This window comes from Hordeum vulgare, chromosome 5H (assembly GCF_904849725.1).
Source record: "Hordeum vulgare subsp. vulgare chromosome 5H, MorexV3_pseudomolecules_assembly, whole genome shotgun sequence".
In the NCBI taxonomy this organism is placed as follows: domain Eukaryota; kingdom Viridiplantae; phylum Streptophyta; class Magnoliopsida; order Poales; family Poaceae; genus Hordeum; species Hordeum vulgare.
This window is the reverse complement of record NC_058522.1, coordinates 446,068,558-446,090,826: the sequence shown is the minus strand read 5'-3', so window position 1 is coordinate 446,090,826 and position 22,269 is coordinate 446,068,558.

The window sequence follows — 22,269 nt, the reverse complement described above, 5'->3', positions numbered from 1 at the left end:
CCATGTGCACTCACTATAGGTCAGCTTAGCTCATAAGAAACTATCAATTTGAACATGCTAGCGAGCCTAACACAGATGTGCTTTTAAGTTTCGTGCGATGCATACCCTAAGTGAACGCAATAAAACAAACCGGTTAGTTTTTTCTTGCGCGGTTTTGCTTAGGCCTAATGCAGGCAAGCAAACACGTCCAAGTGGCTTATGATGTTGGACACGATATATGTCTCTCCTAGCCATTCTTCTAAGAGAGAGAAATTTGGGTTGACCATTTTCGATTGATCCCTGTTACTGCTAGCGTCTAGTCCATCTGAACGACCGTCAGAACGGAGAACTGGTGTGCGATTCGAGCTTTGTTCCCTTCGCAATGGATCCAGACGAGCTCTGATGCACGCGAACACAAACCATCCTTCAAAAAGAAACGAACGCGAGCCACGGCATGAAAGGACCCGAGGCAAAAGATGGTCGAATCAACAACGACACATTTCAACAAGAATTCTATACGCATTCCAGGGGAAGAAATCCGGACCACTCATTGTTTTATTATTTTTGATATACCTGACCACTCATGCTAAGTGGGAAGAAATCCGGAAATCCGCAGGCGGCGTCATGGCTTAGCTGAAGCGAGCCCTCAGTTGGGCCCGTCTATTTCTGCTGATTTCTTCGGGCTGTTTTTTCATGTTTTTTTCTGTTTCTAAACTGTTTTTTTCTTAAAAACTGTTCGCCAAATATATTAAAACATTCACCATATATTTAAAAAGTGTTCATTTTGTATTTGATAAATGGTCACATATGTTAGATAAGTGTACATGTATACCAAAAGAAGTTTGAAATATTAAAAAAATATTGAAATTATAAAACCAGTCGAAATTATCTTGTATTTAAAAAACTAATTTTAATATGAAAACAATAGAAAGGTTAAAACAATTGCTACACTATTACTAGCTTTTTTTAGACAATACCGTGACTACTCGTTGTTGGGCTTCCGCAAAATAAAACTACTCGTTGTTGGGGCAGCCCACTTGGTGATTCCCTATGCGAAAGATCTTCTATTGGACGCGAATGGTGGTCAAGTAGGAGCACTCACTAAAGGCAGCTCTTATGTGTCGCGTTCTGCGACACACTGTCAAGCAAACGCATAGGGCAGTGTGACCTGGGCTGGCCCAGTAGTAAGTGTACTGTAGTGAAGGATTGAAAATACAAAAAAGAAAAGGAAAGCATTCAAGCATACTTGGGATCAAACCCCTAAGTTCCATCGGTTGTGCGCGCAACAATAGCCAACACACCAGATATTTTTTTATGGTTTCCAGGTAGCGCAGTGCTTTAAGAATTATCTACTTGTATGGACATCTGTAGCTACAGTCGTCATAGTCCGACACACACACACCAGATATTTTAAATGAGTAAATGATGATGTAGCTTCTGCATGTTGTAAACAAAAAGAACCTATTCCAAAACTAGACTTCATTTAAAATCACAAAAACTTTAGAAAATGTAAATCTTTTTCAGCAACTGAATATTTTTCTGAAAAAAATGATATTTTCTAAAATATGCGAACCTTTTTTTAAAAACGTTGAGCATTTTTAGATTTATGGGAACATTTATTCGAACTTTTGTATATTTTCTGAAAATAGGAAACAGTATTTTGAAAGCGCGAACATTTTTCAGAAAGACGAACATTTTTCAAATTACAAACATTATGTTAAAAATGTGAACATTTTTTGAAATATAATAACATTTCTAGAAAATAAGCAAAGAAATTTATGAACATTTTTTTAACTGTGAACAAATTTTGAAACTGCAATTTTTTTGAATTTTGAATAAATTTTGAAACATGAACAAATTTCAAATTCGAGAACAAAATTATCAAATTGGGAATATTTTACTAATTAACAACAAATTTTGAAACCGCAATTTGTTTTTGAATTTTGAACAAATTTTGAAGCACGAACAAATTCCAAATTCATGAACAGAATTATAAAACAATGAACATTTTTTTAATTTTGAACAAGTTTCGAAACTGTAAACATTCTTTGAATTGTGAAGTAATTTTGTAACATGATTAAATTTCAAATTTTGAATGAAATTAGCAAAGTGTGATTTTTTTGAATTATGAACAATTTTTTAAGCCCATACATTTTTTGAATTGTGAACAAATATTGAAACTTAAACAAATTTCAAATTTGTGAACAAAATTTAAATTGTGAACACTTTTTGAATTGTGAATAGCCTTTGAAAGCGTAAACATTCTTAAATTACGAACAAATTTTGAAACCGTAAACATTTTTTGAGTTGTGAACAATTTTTTTTTCTAAAAATGAACTAATTTTGAAACTATGATTTTTTTAAAGTAAACTTGACAAAAATAGAAGATATGAAAAAAATAGAAAAACAAATACAAAACAGGAGAGAAAAGAACAAAGAAAAATAAAGAGAAAAATAAACAAAGAAAAATGGTTCAAGGAAACTTCTAGAAGTTTCTCAAAATAAAAAAGGCAGGAAAAAGGTTCTCACAACCGGGGGCGTTGAAACACTTAAATGGACCGAGCCATTGCGTCGTTGCTTGATCGATCGCTTATGCAAAGCGCTGCCAGTTTGAAGCAGCAAACGACAAATAGGTTTTCCCTCACTAACATCGAGAACTCCTAACCAGCGCTAGCGGGAGCTCCTATGCAACACTGCAGGTGCACATTAATGATCCGGCGCTTGCTGCGCTGCTAGTATGGGCCGGCGCATTAGAGTGCTGTCCAGTTTGTTTTCGAATAGATCTTATCAAATTTGCAAAATGTTCATCGAAATTCAAAAAAGTTCATCGATCTTAAAATAATATTCATTGAAAATTCAAAAATTGCATAAATATTCAAATAATTTCGTACAATTTTCAATAAAAAATCAAACGGCAGGCATATTTACGAACGTCATAGACACCGGTTAACAAAAATGCACGTTAACTGACGCTTGTGACGCTAAATCGACATTGTGAGCGCTAGCTAGCGAGCTGTCACTCACGCCCCATCGCTATGGGCCGGCCTAACAACATAGACACACTCGCTCAATTAACAAGTCGAGTGGTCGATTAGTTGGCCGTTGACTTTGAAAACTTTTTTCATAAATTTCCAAATAGTTCGTTGACTATTGACTTGACCGATGAACTTTCAAAAAGATTTGTGAGTTGAAAACGTTCATGTTTTTTAAAATACCATTATATTTAAAAAAATTGAAAAAATATGTTCACTTGTTCCGCGGATTTGAAAAATGATCAAGATTTTTTGGAAAAAATTTTGCAAACTAGGAAAATAGTTCATGTAAGAAAATGTTCATGAATTTTAGGAAACCGTAAGTTCACAATTTTTTTAGAAAAAAATCCGTGAGTTTGTAATAAAGATCATGAATTAGAAAAGTTTCAAAAAAATTCGAAAAAATTGTGGATTGTACAAACTTTCTTCAGTTTGAGAAAAAGTTCATACAATGATTTCTTTCATGAATTTGACAAAAAAAGAAAAGGAGAATAAAATTGATAAGCCCAACAAAATCGGAAGAAAACATAAAACAAGAGAGAAACCCGGCCTAGAAAATCAGAAGAAAATAAAATGGATATTTTAGTTTAATGTGCTCCTTTTCTTTTTCAAATTTGCTTTGAAGGGAAGACTAACCGAGAGTTAATAAAATCCATATACATATATTTGACAATGGAATCTCGCCAATGCCTTAACTTCTAATGAGCATTTATCCCCGATTAGAGCTCTCCTGAACGAAATATTCAGCAGATTTGACCTAAGCACAATGCTAAGTTGATCTTCCTTGCGCTGAAGAATATACCGAGAAGGATACTGTAAAGCTATAAGGGTGTCACCAAGGCAAGTCTCATCGGAGAATCAATTTGTTCGACCACCTCCCATATGAAATCTTGCCCTATTAAGAAAGCAGGTTTAATTGTCCCCAAAAATTTCCAAAAGGGTAAACCGAACTGTTGCAAGGTGACTTGAGATAATATCTTTGAGCGTAACTTTTTGTTACACAATCATTGTATCCACATCCTTTGATCCTTGGAAGCGAGCCTATGTAGCCATTTACTAAGCAAGCACTTATTTTTTATCCAAAGATCCTCGATCCTCGAACCTGTTGGACATTAGGTATCCACAAAATATCCAACCTCGCGAGCCGATATTTCACCAAATTTTCATCACTCTTTCAAAAAAAATCTAGAACGATAGAAATCCAATCTTTTTTCGTACTCATGTTGGCACTTAAAAAATGAGAGCATGAATATAGGCAATCTCGCGAGTACCGAGTTCATGAGAATCAACCTGCCTCCATAGAACAACAATTTACCCTTCCACCAACTCAGCTTCTTATCAAACCAATTCTCAATGTATTTCCATTATTTATTAGTGAGTATACGATAATGAATTGGGATACTGAGATACGTAAATGGTAAACTACAAATTTCACATCCGAACAATTGCTCGTAATTGCTCTCAATCTCATTGGCACGCCGGAAGTAGAACAATTCACTCTGATGAGAAATAGTTTTAAGTCCGGATAATTTCTCAATTCACCAACTTATGTAAATCAACTTTCGTAATAATAATTTTATCGTCGACATAGGTAAAGCAGAAACTCCCCTATCTACTAGGTGTGAGATTAAGCAACCTACCTAACCATCCTTTCTCGCTCTACCAATGTCAACAACCAACATGTGTGTGACAAAATTTAAAAAGAACTTGTGAGAAATTATTGCCTTGTCACAGAACTTTCTGAGTTTGAAAGTAATGACCAAGGCCATCATTTTGTTTCGGCCCCACGCTACCCGTGTGAACAAAATATTCAAACGGGCTTCTCCAAGCTTAGTCAAAGTTTTCATTATCAATGCATGTTGCAAGAATGGCCATTTGACATATCGTGGGCTCTCAAAATCCACATTAAAGATAACTCCATCTAGTTTATTTGAATGTATTTCATGCAAGATATCATGCATAACCACCACCGCGTGTAGGTTGTGTCGGTCGGGGTGGCTGATTAGGGGAGTGAGAGAGAGTCCAAAGCGGAGGAGTGAGCTCGGGGTGGCTTTATACAGCTGGCTCGCGGTCCATCGTACGCCCGTGTGTCGGTGAGCTCGTGACGATCGCCCAATGGCATGGGGCTCGCGGGGGCATGTCTGGGGTGTTCCTGGAGGTGGTCTATGACCAGGAGGGAGAAGAGGGGAAGCGGGTAGCGCGCGTGTGCGAGGATAGCGATTGACCGAGAGGGGCGGCGTTGACGTGCGCGACAACGATCGCCGGAGAGAGAGGGAGGAGGGGGCGACCGCATGGCGTGTCCCGGACGCCGAGGCGGCCTCGGGGGACACGAGGGGGAGGCCCAATGTTGTCGGGACCTGGGATTGGGGGCGGCTACACTACGTTAGCACGCTCTACAGCATCCTTTTGGCAAGCCATGGCATGCTCTTGGCGTTTTGGGCGCGGACACTTGCGTCCATAGGGTCTAGGGGGATGCCAAAAAAAATTGATTTTAGCCCTTATAAAAAGAAAACAGATTATTTAACCTCTTTCACGCTCATGTCACGTCGAGGTACTTCCGAAAAAAGAACTGCAAAATCCAATCCAATTTTTCGTAATCAATTAGTTAATATTCAGCTGCTATGTTTAGAGAAGCAATAACAGTAAATGCACTAGAATCTTGGAGAATATTCAAATACCACAAAGGGGCAGCTATATTAGGGTAATTATGTTAGAGTTAAGCCGTATAGCTTCTCACTTGCGATGGCTTAGACCTTTTATGGCACATGTCGACACATAGACTCCTTTTTTCTATATTTTTAGAGAGAGAATTAATACATGATCAATTTGAAGCAGCTACCAGCTTGTCCAATTACAAGGAATTCTCGATTATTCTATTTCCTGATGGTTGCAATGTATAGTGGTCAAATAGGATTATTTTCTTCGCGATACCTTTTACTTTTTTTATCATGTGGGAGTTAGAATTAATTCATGTTTACTTACTTTTATCCATGTGGGGGTGGTGTTGGAAATATGCCCTAAAGGAAATAATAAATTGATTATTATTATATTTCTTTATTCATGATAATCGTTTATTATCCATGCTAGAATTGTATTGATTGGAAACTCAAATACATGTTTGGATACATAGACAACACACTATCCCTAGTGAGCCTCTAGTTGACTAGCTCGTTGATCAAAGACGGTCAAGGTTTCCTCGCCATGGACAAGTGTTGTCACTTGATAACGGGATCAGATCATTAGGAGAATGATGTGATGGACAATACCCAAACTATGAACGTACCATATAATCGTGTTAGTTTATTGCTACTGTTTTCTTCATGTCAATGTATCTATTCCTATGACCATGAGATCATGCAACTCCCGGACACCGGAGGAATACCTTGTGTGTTATCAAACGTCGCAACGTAACTCGGTGACTATAAAGGTGCTCTACAGGTATCTCCAAAGGTGTCTGTTGGGTTGGCACGGATCAAGACTGGGATTTGTCACTCCGTATGACGGGGAGGTATCTTGGGGCCCAGTCGGTAATACAACATCACAACAAGCCTTGCAAGCAATGTGATTAAGGAGTTAGTTACGGGATCTTGTATTACGGAACGAGTAAAGAGACTTGACGATAACGAGATTGAACTAGGTATAGAGATACCGATGATAGAATCTCGGGCAAGTAACATACCAAGGACAAAGGGAACAACATACGGGATTAACTGAATCCTTGACATAGAGGTTCAATCGATAGAGATCTTCGTATAATATGTAGGAGCCAATATGGACATCCAGGCCCCGCTATTGGTTATTGATCGGAGAATGTCCCAGATCGTGTCTACATAGTTCTTGAACCCACAAGGTCTGCACACTTAAGGTTCGGTGATGTTTCGGTATAGTTGACTTATAGGTGTTGGTGACATAAGGTTGTTAGGAGTTCTGGATGAGATCCTAGACATCACGAGGAGCTCTGGAATAGTCCGGAGGTAACGATTGATATATAGGAAGTCCTGTTTCGGTCACCGGAAAATTTTCGGGCTCATCGGTAGTGTACCGGAAGTGCCGGGAGGGTACCGGGGGACCACCGTGAGGGGTGTGATGACCCAAGGGCTTCATGGGCTATGAGAGGAGGTCTACCATCCCCTGGTGGGCTGGCCAAAGCCTCCCCTAAGGGCCCATGCGGCTGGAGTGGAGGAATAAGGCAAAAAGCCAAAAGGTGGAAATGGTTTCTAAATTAGGAAGGAGTCCTAATAGGATTCCATCTCCCTTTTGGGAGGTGCATTCCTCCCTTCTTTGTTCGACCGACCCCTTCTCCTTGGAGTAGGGGCCAAGGCTGCCTCCTCCTCCATCCTCCTATATATACTAGAGGTATTGAGGGTTTTTGGTGAGACAGAAATCAGCCACGAGTGCCTCTACTTCTCTCTAGATCCGTTTCTCCTCTAGTCTAGTTCGGCGGTGCTTAGGCAAAGTCGTGCTGGATTATTCACCACCATCACGCCGTTGTGCTGGAGAACTCATCTACCTCTCCGCCTCTCTTGCTGGATCAAGAAGGCGGAGATCGTCATCGAGCTGTACGTGTGCTCAACGCGGAGGTGTCGTCCGTTCGGCACTAGATCGGGATGGGATCGCGGGACGGATCGTGATGAGATCGCGGGACGGGCTACGATTTGGATCCCGAAGATGTTCCACTACATCAACCGCGTTATATATGCTTCCGCTTAGCGATCTACAAGGGTAGGTAGATTCACTCTCCCCTCTCATAGATGATCGTCACCATGGATAGGTATTGCTTGTGCGTAGGATTTTTTTTGTTTTCCATGCAATGTTCGCTAACAGTGGTATCAGAGCTAGGTCTATGCGTAGATGACATCTCGAGTAGAACACAAAGGAGTTTGTGGGCGTTGATATTCAGATTGCTTCCCTCCTTAGTCTTTTCTTGATTCGGCGATATTGTTGGATTGAAGCGGCTCGGACCAACATTACTCGTACACTTACGGGAGACCGGTTTCATCGTCTAACATGCAACTTGTTCCATAAAGATGACTGACGGGTTTCTGTTTCTTCAACTTTAGTTGAATCGGATTTGACCGAGGCGGTCCTTGGAGAAGGTTAAATAGCAACTGGCATATCACCGTTGTGGTTTTGCGTAAGTAAGATGCGATCATACTAGATACCCATAACAGCCACCTAAAATTTGGAACAATAAATTAGAGGGCATCTAACTTGTTTTTGCATGGTATGCTTGTGATATGATATGGCCAATGATATGATATGATATATTGGATGTATGAGATGATCATGTTGTAATAGTTAAATATCGACTTGCACGTCGATGCTACGGCAAACGACAGGAGCCATAGGGTTGTCTTTAAATTTATTTTTGAGCTGGCAGATGCTCTTGCTATATCACTAGGCAATAGCTTTAGTAGTAACAACACAGATAGCATGAAAACGTCGATGGCAGCACGATGATAGAGATCATGGTGTGGCGCCGGTGACGATGGAGATCATGCCAGTTCTTTAATTATGGAGATCAAGAAGCACAAGTTCATGGCCATATCATGTCACTAATGATTTGCATGTGATGTTAATCCTTTTATGCACCTTGTTTTGCTTAGGACGACGGTAGCATTATAAGGCGATCCCTCACTAAAATTTCAAGATAAAATTGTATTCTCCCCGATTGTGCATCGTTGCAACGGTTCGTCGTTTCGAGACACCACATGATGATCGGGTATGATAGACTCAACGTTCACATACAACGAGTGCAAAACAGTTCTACATGTGGAACACTCGGGTTAAACTGGACGAGCCTAGCATGTACAGACATGGCCTCGGAACACAAGAGACCGAAAGGTCGAACATGAATCATATAGTTGATATGATCAACATGGAGATGTTCATCATTGAAGCTAAACTCAACTCACGTGATGATCGGACTTGAGTTAGTGAATTTGGATCATGCGACACTCGAACGACTAGAGCGATGTCAATTTGAGTTGGAGTTCTTAAGTAATATGATTAACTGAACTTATTATCATCAACATAGTCAAAAGGTCTTTGCAATTATGTTGTAGCGTGCGCTGTAGCTCTACTATTTTTGATATGTTCCTGGAGAAAATTTAGTTGAAAAATGATAGTAGCAATTATGCGGACTACGTACGTAAACGGGGGATTGTCCTCATTGCTGCACAGAAGGCTTATGTCCTTAATGCATCATTCGGTGTGTTAAACCCTGAACGTCGTCTGTAGATGTTGCCAACATCTGACATACACGTTTTTTATGACTACATGATAGTTCAATGCATAATTCTTAAACGGCTTAGAATTGAGGCGCTGAAGACGTTTCGAACACCGCGGGAAATATGAGATGTTCCAAGGGATGAAATTGAGATTTCATGTTCGTGCCCTTCTTGAGAGGTATGAGACCTCCGACAAGATTCGTTGTCTACAAAGTAAGGGAGAAAAGTTCAATCGTTGAGCATGTGCTCAGATTGTTTGAGTGTTACAATCGTTTGAATCGAGTGGGAGTTGATCTTCCAGATGAGATAGTGATGGTTCTCCAAAGTCATTGCCACCAAGCTAATAGCGCTTCGTGATGAACTATAACATATCAAGGATAGATATGATGATACTTGAGCTAATCGCGATTTTTGACACCGCTAAAGTAGAAATCAAGTAGGAGCATCAATTGTTAATGGTTAGTAAAACCACTAGTTTCAAGAAGGGCAAGGGCAAGAAGGGATACTTCATGAAATGGTACACAAGTTGTTGCTCTAGTGAAGAAACCCAAGGTTGAACCCAAACCCAAGACTAAGTGCTTCTGTTATGAGGGGAACGGCCACTGAAGCGGAATTACCCTAGATACCTGGTAGATGAGAAGGCTGGCAAAGTCGACAAAAGTATATTGGATATATGTGATATTGATGTGTACCTTACTAGTACTCCTAGTAGCACCAGGGTATTAGATATCGGTTCAGTTGCTAAGTGTTAGTAACTCGAAATTATAGCTACGGATTAAACGGATACTAGCAAGGGTGAGGTGATGATGTGTGTTGGAAGTAATTCCAAGGTTGATGTGATCAACATCGCACGCTCCCTCTACCATCAGGATTAGTGTTAAACCTAAATAATTGTTATTTGGTGTTTGCGTTGAGCATAGACATGATTAGATTGTATTGATCGCAATACGGTTATTCATTTAAAGAGAATAATGGTTACTCTATTTATTTGAATAATACCTTCAATGGTCTTGCACCTAAAATGAATGGTTTATTGAATCTCGATCGTAGTGATACACATGTTCATAATATGGATGCCCAAAGATACAAAGTAGTAATGATAGTACCACTTACTTGTGGCACTGCCGCTTGAGTCATATTGGTATAAAACGCATGAAGAAGCTCCATGGTGATGGATCTTTGGACTCACTCGTTTTTGAAATGTTTGAGACATGCGAACCATGCGTATTGGTATAAACGCATGAAGAAACTCCATGCGGATGGATCGTTTGGACTCACTTGATTTTGAATCACTTGAGACATGCGAATCATACCACATGGGCAAGATGACTGAAGACCTCGTTTTCAAGTGAGATGGAACAAGAAAGTAACTTGTCGGAAGTAATACATTTTGATGTGTGTAGTCCAATGAGTATTGAGGCACGCAGTGGATATCGTTATGTTCTTACTTCAGTGATGATTTGAATAGATACAGGAGTATTTTATTAATGAAACACAAGTCTGAAATATTGAAAAGTTCAAGCTATTTTAGAGTCAAGATCATCGTGACAAGAGGATAAAATGTCTATGATATGATCATAGAGATGAATATATGAGTTGCGAGTTTGGTACACAGTTAAGACAATGTGGAAATTGTTTCACAACTAATGCCACGTGGAACACCATGGTGTGATGCTGTGTCCGAACATCATAGCCACACCCTATTGGATATGGTGCATACTATGATGTCTCTTATCGAATTATCACTATCATTTTTTGGTTAGGCATTAGAGATAACCGCATTCACTTTAAATAGGGCACCACGTAATTCCATTGAGATGACACCGTATGAACTGTGGTTTGGAGAAACTTAAGCTGTCGTTTCTTAAAAGTTTGGGGCTGCGATGCTTATGTGAAAAAGTTTCAGTCTGATAAGCTCGAACCCAAAGCGGATATATGCATCTTCATAGGACACCCAAAATAGTTGGGTATACCTCCTCCTATCTCAGTTTCGTAAGCAAAGTGTTTGTTTCTAGAAACGGGTCCTTTCTCGAGGAAAAGTTTCTCTCGAAAGAATTGAGTGGGAGGATGTTGGAAACTTTATGAGGTTATTGAACCGTCACTTCAACCAGTGTGTAGCAGGGGCAGGGCGCAGGAAGTTGTTCCTGTGGTGCCTACACCAATTGAAGTGGAAGCTAATGATAGTGATCATGAAACTTCAGATCAAGTTACTACAAACCTCGTAGGTCGACAAGGAAACGTACTGCTCCATAGTGGTATGGTAATCCTGTCTTGGAGGTTAAGTTGCTGGACAACAATGAACCTACTATCTATGGAGAAGCGATGGTGGGACCGGATTCCGACAAATGGTTGGAGGCCATGAAATCCAAGAGAGGATCCATGTATGAAAATAAAGTGTAGACTTTGGAAGAACTACTTGATGGTCGTAAGACTATTAAGTACAGATGGATCTTTAAAAGGAAGACATGCGATGATGGTGAAAAGTCACCATTAAGAAGGCTCGACTTGTCGTAAAGATGTTTCCGACAAGTTCAAAAAGTTGACTATGATAAGACTTTCTTAGTCGTAGCGATGCTAAAAGTCCGTTGGAATTATATTAGCATTTGTTGCATTATTTATGAAATCTTGCAGATGGGATGTCAAAACATTATTTCCTCAACGGTTTCCTTGAGGAAAGGTTGTATGTGATACAACCAGAAGGTTTTGTCGATCCTAAGGATGCTAACAAGTACGCAAGCTCCAATGATCCTTCTATGGACTGGAGCAAGCATCTCGGAGTTGGAATATACGCTTTGATGAGATGATCAAAGTTTTTGGTTTTATACAAAGTTTATGAGAAACTTGTATTTCCAAAGAAGTGAGTGGGAGCACTATTGAATTTCTAGTCAGTATATGTGATTGACATATTTTTGATCGAAAATGATGTAGAATTCTGGAAAGCATAACGGGTTATTTGAAAGGAGTTTTTCAAAGGAAAACTTGGATTAAGCTACTTGAACATTGAGCACCAAGATCTATGGAGATAGATCAAAACGCTTAATAGAACTTTCAACGAAATGCATACCTTCACAAGTTTTTGAAGGAGTTCAGTATAGATCGGCAAAGAAGGAGTTCTTAGCTGTGTTGTAAGGTGTGAATTTGAGTAAGACTCAAAGTCCTACCATGACAGAAGAAAGAGAAAGGACGAAGGTCGTCCCCTATGCCTTAGCCATAGGCTCTAAAGTATGCAATGTTGTGTATCGCACCTGATGTGTGCCTTGTCATGAGTCTATCAAATGGTACAAAGAGTGATCCAAGATTGAATTGCTGAACAATGGTCAAAGTTATCCTTAGTAACTAGTAGACTAAGGAATTTTCTCGATTATGGAGGTGATTGAAGAGTTCGTCGTAAAGAGTTACACTGATGCAAGCTTTGACAATAATCCGAATAACTCTGAGTAGTAAACCGGATTCGTATAGTGGAGCAGTCAGTTGGAATAGTTCCAAATGGCGCGTGGTAGCAACATCTATAGGATGACATAGATATTTGTAAAGCACACACGGATCTGAAAGGTTCACATATGTTGACTAAAAACTCTCTCACAAGAAAGACATGATCAAGCCCCAGAACTGTATGGGTGTTAGATTCATTACAATCACATAGTGATGTGAACTAGATTATTAACTCTAGTGCAAGTGGGAGACTGTTGGAAATATGCCCTCGAGGCCATAATAAATTTGTTATTATTATATTTCGTTGTTCATGATAATCATTTATTATCCATGCTAGAATGGTATTGATTGGAAACTCAAATACATGTGTGGATACATAGACAACACACTGTCCCTAGTGAGCCTCTAGTTGACTAGCTCGTTGATCAAAGACGGTCAAGGTTTCCTGGCCATGGACAATACCCAAACTATGAACGTAGCATATGATCGTGTTAGTTTATTGCTACTGTTTTCTGCATGTCAATGTATTTGTTCCTATGACCATGAGATCATGCAACTCCAGAACACCGGAGGAATACCTTGTGTGTTATCAAACGTCGCAACGTAACTGGGTGACTATAAAGGTGCTCTATAGGTATCTCCAAAGGTGTCTGTTGGGTTGGCATGGATCAAGACTGGGATTTGTCACTCCGTGTGACGGGGAGGTATCTCGGGGCCCACTCGGTAATAGAACATCACAACAAGCCTTGCAAGCAATGTGACTAAGGAGTTAGTTACGTGATCTTGTATTACGTAACGAGTAAAGAGAGTTGACGATAACGAGATTGAACTAGGTATAGAGATACCGACGATCGAATCTCAGGCAAGTAACATACCAAAGGACAAAGGGAACAACATACGAGATTAACTGAATCCTTGACATAGAGGTTCAATCGATAGAGATCTTTGTAGAATATGTAGGAGCCAAGATGGACATACAGGCCCCGCCATTGTTTATTGACCGAAGAATGTCTCAGGTCATGTCTACATAGTTGTCGAACCCGTAGGGTGTGCACACTTAAGGTTCGGTAACGTTTCGGTATAGTTGAGTTATAGGTGTTGGTTACCGAAGGTTGTTAGGGGTCCCGTATGAGATCCTGGACATCCCTAGGAGCTCCGGAATGGTCCGAAGGTAAATATTGATATATAGGAAGTCATGTTTTGGTCACCGGAAAAGTTTCGGGCTCATCGATAGTGTACCGGGAGTGCCGGGAGGGTACCGGGGGACCACCGGGAGGGGTGTGACGACCCAAGGGCTTCATGGGCTATGAGAGTAGGATTACCAACCCCTAGTGTGCTGGCCAAAACCTCACCTAAGGGACCATGCGGCTGGAGTTGATGAATAAGGCAAAAACCAAAAGCTGGAAAGGGTTTCTATATTAGGAAGGAGTCCTAGTAGGATTCCACCTCTCTTGTGGGAGGTGGATTCCTCCCTTGTTGGTTCGGTCGTCCCCTTCTTCTTGTAGTAGGGGCCAAGGCTGCCTTCTCCTCCCTCCTCCTGTATATACTAGAGGTATTGAGGGTTTTTGGTGACACAGAAATCAGCCACGGCTGCCTCTACTTCTCTCTGGATCTGTTTCTCCTCTAGTCTTGTTCGGTGGTGCTTAGGCGAAGCCTTGCTGGATTAGTTCACCACCACCACCACCACCACGCCACCATGCTGGAGAACTCATCTACCTCTCCGCCCCTCTTGTTGTATCAAGAAGGCGGAGATCGTCATCGAGCTCTACGTGTGCTGAGCGCGGAGGTGCCGTCCGTTCGACACTAGATCGGGATGGATCGTGATGGGATCGCGGGATGGATCATGATGAGATCGCGGGATGGGTTGTGGTTTGGATTGTGAAGATGTTCCACTACATCAACCGCGTTATATACGCTTCCGCTTAGCGATCTACAAGGGTATGTAGATTCACTGTCCCCTCTCATAGATGATTATCACCATGGATTGGTATTGCGTGTGCGTAGGATTTTTTTTCTCTTTCCAATGCATGTTCCCTAACAGGTGGGGGGAAGAGGCGTCTATATTCAACTATAAAGTTTATTTTGTGATTTTTCACATAAAGAAATAAATAAGTCATCGCAATTGTTGGAAATACTAAGCCTACCAGACACACGAAAATTAAGAAGGTAACTTTATATCCTTCATGGAATAGGTATCTCAATTCAAATTTACTATTCTTCCTATTCCACATTATTGGGAGTACATTATGTTTCAGCTTCATGAATATGACATTTTTTGGAAAATTCTAATAATAGCACAAAGATTCCCAAATAGGTCAACCTTTTAAACTGCGTGCTTAATCCATGAGCAGGCAAGAGACAACATGGCGAACTAAAACATCTTAGTAGCAAGAGAAAAGTATAAACAAGTTATAACTCACCTTGGATGCTCTTGGGGGGGGGGGGGTCCTTTAGAATAGAAAGGAGGCGGGGAGAGAGGTAGAACCTTGTTGTCGTGAGGGGTAAAAACATGTATTCACCCCTCCATGATTGACATGGTGCCATGGGATTCTTTCTAGGGGTAAATGAGACATAGTAGGCAGTGTGGTAAAATTTTGGGGGCAAGGGGAATAGTGGAAGAGGTGAAACGAGGGGTTTTACTATTCTACGAGAAGATGTTTGATTTAGTTTTGGGCAAGATAAATTTCACCACTAGCTATGATATTTAACAGGGTCAAATAGTAGGTAATAAAAGGTTGATCACAAGGTTTGAGCTGATTTGAAGAAAGTTGACAATGCAAACATTGTAAACCCTAGAAATGGGAAGAAATAGGTTTATTTAGATCTAGGTAGGAAAAACTATTCTCCCTCATGCACCACTTTGTGTGGTGGCATTATTTGGTGATTAGAGCATGCCCACGAAGTGTGGGGTCAATTGGGAAAACTTGGCAATGTAGGGTTGCTCAAGTTTGGATCTCGACACAGAGGGTTTGGAATATTTTGATGAATCCCAACCAATAGGATTGAGGTGAGACTTGGAAATATCATCACATATATCATGTGTGACTTTCTAGAATTTTTTTGAAATTATTTCGAAATATTTCTTATGGAAATATTTCAAATACTTGAAATAGGTAGAAAATGTTTTGAAGGGTTTTGTGCAATATTTAGAACATGGCGATGTGTTTAAACTCTCATATATGGAAAATATATGTCCACTAATTTTCCCTACATTTTCTCAAATATTTTTAAGCATAAAAATAATTTTCCCTTGTAAAAGACCATTTCTGGTCTCAGAAAAATGTATTTAAATAAAATACAAGAATAACTTCTAAAGTAATAATTTCGTGGTTCTGAGAAGTCCTTTCAATAAGAGGATCCAAATAAAATATTTGGGGAAAAACATCTTTCCTAATTTGAGGACTTGTAGTACAAACCTCAATTCAAGGTTTTTTAAAATCTTAAATTTAATAATTGCGTTTGCTCAAAAAAAATATTTTGTAAAAATATTTTTAGGTTCTATAGACATGGTATGGTCATTGGGCAAAGATTTAAAGTAAGAAGATAACTCTTGAGAGGAAACAAATGTGATTTAAAATCTAAACAAGCAAACAAGCAATTGGCAATCAATTCAAGCATCACAAGCACACAAAAGTTTTAATAATTCAAATTTATATAAACTCATAGCATAGCAAAGTGGTACAAACACATATGTGACACCCGTTTGAGTCGGCGTTCCACCCTCGTAGCTACAATGTCACTCGAGGTCACCGAAGAAATTCGGGGTTGTCGCCCTCGCGTCGATCTCCGTCGCACAAACCACGCCGTCCAGGGCCGCCAAGAAGCTCCGGCCAGAGACCCTTCAACGCGAGACACTATGATACCGTGACACCATCACTCACACGAGGAGGATGAGGACACGCCGCTATCAGCCTCGCAGCCTTTGACCGTAGGCATCCTTTAGTGGCGGTCTGGGGAGCAAGATCGAAGGGGAAAGCGGTGGCGGTTGCACTAGGGTTTCGCCCGAGTCGCCCCTCCTCAGAGCAACGCAGGAGCCTCCTTCCTAGAAAGTTTAAAACAAGTTTTAGGTGGAAACTGCTCGACACCCAATACGGGTGTGGCTATCTCATATATATAAGGGGTATACAAGATACAAGGGTATACATGGAAGCTTTACAAATACACAGTCTAACACCCTCCCTCAGTCTTAAATATGTCATAAACTACAAAGCAAGTTAAGATTGTGCCTGCATCCCTCAAACTATGGTTGTGGAAGTGGCTTCGTGAAGATGTCAGCAAGTTGATTCTTGGAAGAGAAGAACTTGATATGAAGAAGCTTCTGTGCAACGTGTTCCCTTACAAAGTGATAGTCAACTTCGATGTGCTTGGGTACGAGCATGAAAGACTAGATTAGATGAAAGATATGTCGCACCAATCTTATCACACCGAAGAACGGGTGGCTGATGTTAGAGATACTTAACTCTCTTAACAGAGACTTTACCCAAATAAGCTCAGCCGTGGCATTGGTAACCGCCTGGTACTCTGCTTCAGTGCTACTCCGAGATATTGTGGCCTGCTTGCGCACACTCCAAGATATCAAGTTATCCCCATAAAATACACCATAGCCCCCCGTTGATCGTCGGTCATCCGGGCTCCCAGTCCAATCAGCAACAAAGAAGGCCGGGAGAGCACACGAAGAGGTAGACCGAAGATGCAAGCCATAGGAGATAGTATAAATGAGATAACGCAAGATACGCTTCATAGATGACCAGTGTGAAGTCCGAGGAGCATGAAGATATTGGCACACACCATTTACCGCATAGGAGATGTCAGACCGTGTAATAGTCAAGTACTGCAAAGCTCCAACAACACTGCGATACTCACTAGCATCATCCGAAGGGAGTAAGTCACCATCCAAGGCTGATAACCGATCTGTCGCAGACATAAGGGTGGTAGCATGCTTGCAACGCAACATACATGCAAGGCGTAGTAGATCCAAGGAGTACTTATGCTGAGTAAGAGTCAGACCAGCAGAAGGTCGTGAAACCTCGAGGCCAAGAAAGTAGTATAGAGCCCCCAAATCCTGGACAGCAAAGTGACTACTCAGAGCAGACAATAGACGATCTGCAACAGACACGAAGGAGCTGATAAGAATGATGTCATCACATTACACCACCAGATACATAGTTACCTCACAAAGATGAAATAGGAACAAAGACGTGCCAACAGTGGACGGGGTAAACCCAAGCTGTCAAAGAACCGACCCTAGTTGGGCATGCCATGCACGAGGAGCCTGCTTGAGTCCATAAAGTGCCTGAACAAGACGACACAAATGATGTGGACGAGCTAGATCAAGAAAACCCGGAGGTTGAAGCATGTAAACTTCTTCCTCCAAGACCCCATGGAGAAAAGCATTCTCAACATCAAGCTCGCACAGAGACCACCCTTTGGAAACAACCAAGGACATAAGTAACCGAATAGTGGTAGGTTTAACAACTGGCCTAAAATTATCCTCATAATTGAGACCATACCGTTGTTTAAAACCTTTTGCCACCAACTGCTCCTTGTAGCGCTCAATGGAACCATCAGCATGCTTATTGACCTTGAAGACCCACTTGGAATCAATGATGTTGACACCAGACACACGAGGAACTAAACGCAAAGTATCGTTCCTCTATAGTGCCTGAAACTCCTGCTCCATGGCAGCGCGCCAATGAGGAATCCGAAGAGCTGCCTGAAAATGACGAGGCTTAGCAGTGGAATCAATATCTGTCTGTGCCATGCACGCTGCAATCCATGCAACTGTGCAATTAGTACGTTCCTTCGGCCGAACAATACCACTCTGGCTCCACGTACGAGGATGCACAGGAGCAGTAGGTGGTGAAGGTGACGGCGAAGACTGGGAGGGCGAAGGCTCCGAAGTTAGGGGCGTGGCCCCGCGACAGAGGATGATGCAGAAGTCGAGGCAGGCTCACGTGCTGATGAGGCCGAGACTGGCATGGGCGAAGCAGGATCAGCCGACGCGGCCAGCTCGACCAGCACAGCCGGCGCAGCCCCAGGCGTAGAAGCCCCATGCGAGACCGGCTTAGCCAGCGCAGCCGGCACAACCCCAGGCACAACATCCCCAGGCGACGGCAGCTCGGCCAGCCCAGCTGACGCAGCAGACGTCAACGAAGACGCACGCGGCTGCGCGTCGAGAAGCTCAAGGCGTTCTCCATGTCTACTACGTGCATCATGGTTAAGTAGCAACAACGGAGTATACGCAACATCAAAAAATTGACCAGGCAATGATAACGTGGGTTGCTCATGTGGAGCGTGAGTGGTGGAGATGACCGGAGGTGCGGCAAAAGGAAAACGTTCTCATCAAACACCACATCACGAGAAAAACAGACACGGTTAGAGGAAACATGAAGACACCTGTACCCTTTATAAAGAGAACTATAGCCAAGAAACACGCACTGTTTAGATCAAAACTCTAACTTGTGTTGGTTATATGGACGAAGATGTAGCCAACAAGCGCACCAAAAAACTTTGAAGAACGTATAATCAGGGATTTCATTCAACAAAAGTTCAAGAGGTGTTCTCATTTGACAAAGTTGTGTAGGTAGTCAATTAAAAAAGCATGCGGTGGAAAACACATCACTCCAAAACCGAAAAGGAACCGAGGCATGAGCAAGCAAAGCAAGACCAGTCTCAACTATATGACGATGCTTACCCCCAACTACACCATTCTTTTGGTGTGTATGAGGATAAGGCACACAATGAGTAATTATTCCAAGCTTATTAAAGAACGCATTGAGGTTGTGATACTCACCACCCCAAGCATATTGCACATGAATAATTTTGTGGCTAAGCAGACGCTCAACATGTGCTTGGTATCGTGAGAAAACATTAAACACATCAGACTTGCGCTTAGGAAGATAAAGCCAAGTGAATAGGCTATAAGTATCAATGAAACTGACATAATAGTTATGACCACTAACATAGGTTTGGGCATGGCCCCATACATCCAAAAACACAAGCTCAAGCAGTTTAGTGACTACACGACTCGACTCAGAAAAAGGAAGTTGATGACTATTGCCTTGCTGACGGGCATCACAAACTGCATCAACATACTTATCGAACACACATGGAAGCTCATGACGATGAAGAACATGCCAAACGATGGGACTTGTAGGATGACCAAGGCGCGCATGCCAATGTGATGGAGACACACGAATGCCGCTTAAGGCACTAGGAGCAGGTGGTATATCAAGTGGATAGAGACCATTATTACGCAGTTGACCTCTAAGAAGTACGTCCCTCGTGTCCCGATCCTTAACAAAAAAATGAAAAGGATGAAACTCAGCAAGAACATTATTATCACGAGTAAGTTTAGGAGCAGAAAACCAACTACGTGAAATAGAGGGAACTCGAAGGACATTAAAAAGACGTACTTGTGTTGATCGACGAGTAAGAAGAGATGCCTGCCAATATGTGAGATGTGCATACCTTCCCCATTTGTAGTATGAACCTGATCATCTCTACGGTACGGCTCGTGTGTGGAGAGCTTTCCCATATCACTCTTCAAATGGTTGGTTGCTCCCGTATCCATGTACCAGGACGCATCAACCAGATAGGAAGGAGCGTGGCCATGCTCATGACTCGCCAAAGCAGCCTGCTTCTCATTCCCTTTATCATTGTCCCCGATGCCCAGAAAATCCTTTTTGAAGCGACGATGGCATCGGGAAGCAAGATAGCCATCAAGACCACAAAACTAGCAAGGGACTTGAGCCGCACAAGAAGGACAGCAGGCACGGACACGACCACCCGCGGTGGTAGTGGTGTTCCACTGGGCAAAAGTGGCCAACGGTTTTCCACCAGCTAGCAGCGGCTCACATGGCAACGTTGGTAGGCTCTAAAGTCAGTGTAGATCGGCGAGCCTGGAGCGCTACTTCGTGGCAAGAAGTCACGCGTACAACTCGCACGGCTGGATGGGAGTGTCACGACCATTGATATTTTCCACCAGATTATCATAGTCGTCACCCAACCCGTTGAGCACATAAGAGGTGAATTCCTCCGGCCCAAGAGCCTTGCCAATGGAGGCAAGTGCATCCGCCATGCCCGTCTCCTTGTTAAAGTAGTCGATGACGGTGAGACCATTGAGATTCACCTCTCCCAGCGCTGTGCGAATAGCATGAGCCCGCGCCTAAGACTACGAAGCGAAGCTGGTATGAAGGCCGCCCATGCATCGTGGGACGTGGCGACAAAGATGACCAGTGACGAGACCCCCACCCTGACAGACGACTGGATGGCGGAAATGATTGCTTGATCTTTAGCCACCCACACATGATGCCCCAGATGATATGGCGGGGGCACGATAGATTGTGGTCAACAAAACCCTCCAAGTAGAGGCTGCGAAGAAGCGACAAGACTTGAGCACGCCACGCCACGTAGTTGTCCGTCGTGAGCTTCACCGAGATGAGATGCGCGAAGTCGAACGGCGCATTAGCCGCACCATGACTGGAAGGCGGTGGCGGGGCATAGACAGCCGAGGGTGGGGCCACCACCTCCGTCGAAAATGCTCCGTACGACGCCTCGTACGAGGGGGCACACTATAGGGAGGCACAACAGCCGAAGTTGGCGGGTAGGCACAGGCCGATGGAGACAAGGCCGACCATGGACTGGCCGGAGCAGCGTCGTAGGAGCCACACCCCAGCGAGTGATGCCGGTGTGGAGCGTCGTAGGGGATAAGGGAACCCACCGCCGGGTGACCAACCTGCGGGCGCGGATACGGCCACCAGGGCGCAACCACGGACGGAGCCTGGCCCCCGTATGCGTGCGGGGCAGGGGCGAGACCGGGTGGCGGCGCGAAGTTGTAGGGCGTCGGCGGGAGTGCAGAATCATAGGGGGGCAGCGGCGGTAGCAAAGAGCCAGCATCATCGACGACCAGAGATGGCGGCGGTGTTGGAATTATGCCCTAGAGGCAATGATAAATAAGTTATTATTAAAATTCTTGTATCAAGATAATCGTTTATTATCCATGCTATAATTGTATTGAATGAAGACTTAGATACATGTGTGGATACATAGACAAAACACTGTCCCTAGCAAGCCTCTAGTTGGCTAGCCACTTGATCAAGGATAGTCAGGGTCTTCTGACTATGTACAAGGTGTTGTTGCTTGATAACTGGATCACATCATTGGGTGAATCATGTGATGGACTAGACCCGAACTAATAGACGTAGCATGTTGATCGTGTCATTTTGTTGCTACTGGTTTCTGTGTGTCAAGTATTTATTCCTATGACCATGAAATCATATATCTCACTGACACCGGAGGAATTCTTTGTGTCTATCAAACGTCGGAACATAACTGGGTGACTATAAAGATGCTCTACAGGTATCTCCGAAGGTGTCCGTTGAGTTAGTATGGATCAAGACTGGGATTTGTCACTCCGTGTGACGGAGAAGTATCTCGGGGCCCACTCGGTAATAGAACATCACACATAAGCCTTGAAAGCAATGTGACTTAGTGTAAGTCACGGGATCTTGTATTACGGAATGAGTAAAGAGACTTGCCAGTAAACGAGATTGAAATAGGTATGCGGATACTGACGATCGAATCTCGGGCAAGTA